This window comes from Echinops telfairi, unplaced genomic scaffold (genome assembly GCF_000313985.2).
Source record: "Echinops telfairi isolate 266 unplaced genomic scaffold, ASM31398v2 ScPeMD7_10;HRSCAF=50, whole genome shotgun sequence".
Lineage (NCBI taxonomy): Eukaryota > Metazoa > Chordata > Mammalia > Afrosoricida > Tenrecidae > Echinops > Echinops telfairi.
The window spans coordinates 9,702,397-9,704,413 of record NW_022103907.1 but is presented as its reverse complement, the minus strand read 5'-3'; positions in this window follow the sequence as shown (position 1 = coordinate 9,704,413).

Sequence of the window (2,017 nt, the reverse complement as noted above, 5' to 3'; positions counted from 1 at the left end):
CATCACCCACCATCATTGTAGCTATGACGAGTGACCCCCGATAAGCCATCTCATAGGCCGTACTGCTTTAATAACTATTGACCCAGGCTATTGGTTCTCACTATTGGCTGCTACTGGACGTACCTCCGCAGCTTCAAAAATACTGGTACTTGCGTCACACCTCCAGAGACTCTGTAATGCACAGCCAGGGTTAAACACCTTAGCTACAAAGAGAACCTACTAAATTCACTGCCGTTGAGTTGATTTCTACCCATTGGGACTGTGTAGAACAACAGTAAACTGCCCTGTGGGTTTCTGAGACTATAAATCTTTACTGGAATGGAAAGTTTCATCTTTCTTCTGCTGGGCGGCTGGTGGTTTCAAACGGCTACTGAACTTGTGGTTAGCAGTCAACCGTGTAATCCGAGATGTCACTACACTAACTAGGTCTCCTCCTGACAAAAGACAACCTCTTTGGTTTACAACAAGGCCACCCCCAATCGTGCAGGTCACACAGTCACAGCCCGAGAGGGCCCTAGTCGCCAAGATGGTGAGGTGCTCTTCATCTACAAAGAGAAACTGCTGGCTTGCTGGCTGGCTCAAGTGAAAATAAAAATACATATGAAAATAGCATGTACATTTCAGTGGATGGCATTTTTCTTTAAACACTTCAATCTGATGGTATTTTAAATGATTTGTACTATCTCACTGCAGAAAAGCATAGTTAGTTTTATTGCATATGTTACAAATGAAACTTCCCAAAGTGTTCTTTTTAAATTAATAACCTCACATCCTCACGCACGCACAACCTGTATATTATGGCTTATCTGTGTCCGTGAAACCTTGATCTATGAAAAATCAGAACAGAACACAGCCTAAATTCCTCAGCAGATTTTGGTAAGGAACTCCCTGAATTAGAAAGACAGGAGAAATGGCAGCCACGCTTGGAAAACATTATAGGAATGTTGGCATATTGGAATATTCATGTATATGAAAATACTTAATATAAGGAGAAACGACGGTTGGCTATTTGATATTACAAAGCAGCTCTTTCCAAAATGACTTTCTGATTTATAAAAGTATCTACTTTGTGTATCTTTTAGAACACGCATCCTTTTTAAATGACTTGATCTGCAAAAATTTTCTTCAGGGCACCCTTCTGAAGAACCTGATTATTTAACAATAATTTTTGACTTGTTTCACAATGTTCCTCCCCAAGCCAAGCTGTGGACGTTTCAGTTAAGAAGAGAAACCATCTCTGCCCACAAACAGTGTACAGCTATGAAGGAGATGCATATACCGACCATTCTAAAGTACACAAGAGCAAGGTTAGAGTCCTGGCGATTGGCTGGAGTCCTGCAGGACCAGTAGACATTTGCCTGCTGGAGAAGCAGGGGCAGGGCCCGTCCACGCAGAGGAGGGAGACTGCAGCTGCAAAGGCACTGAGGCTGACAAATGATTGTCAGACAAGTGAGTTGTCAGACACGTGGATTGGCAGAAGTGAACGACTGGACGGCGAGAGAGGCAACAGCAGGAAGGATTTAATTTAGTTACAGCCTATGGAGGGCTTTGCATGTCATGCTTTGGAGTTGATCCTGCAGAAAGCCGCAAGTGTAGAGGAATTTTTAAGCAGAAGACTGACAAGATTCGTTTTGTTCCCGAGGAAAATAACTGGCAGCTGTGTGGGAGATGGGCAGCAAGGGGAAAAGACAGATGGCACGGAGAACGGGGTGGAGGCCTGTGTTAATGAGCATCCTGCCCGGCCTGCTCTGATGTGCAGGTTTCACTCTCTAGACGCGTCAGGCGGAGCCTTAGGCAGGGAGGTGGGATGGAAACGAAGCATGAAGTGGTTGTAGGGAGGACTCAGGATTGTAGAAGCAAATAAGTCAGAGACTAATCCCAGAGAAGTCCGTGAAACAGGAAGGAGTATGCAAAATATGCGCAGTCCAATTCAGAAGGAGCACTGGAGGCGGGAATCAAGAACCCACCTGATGAGAAGCCAAGTGGTGGGCTAGGGGACCATGGGCCAGGAATCGAG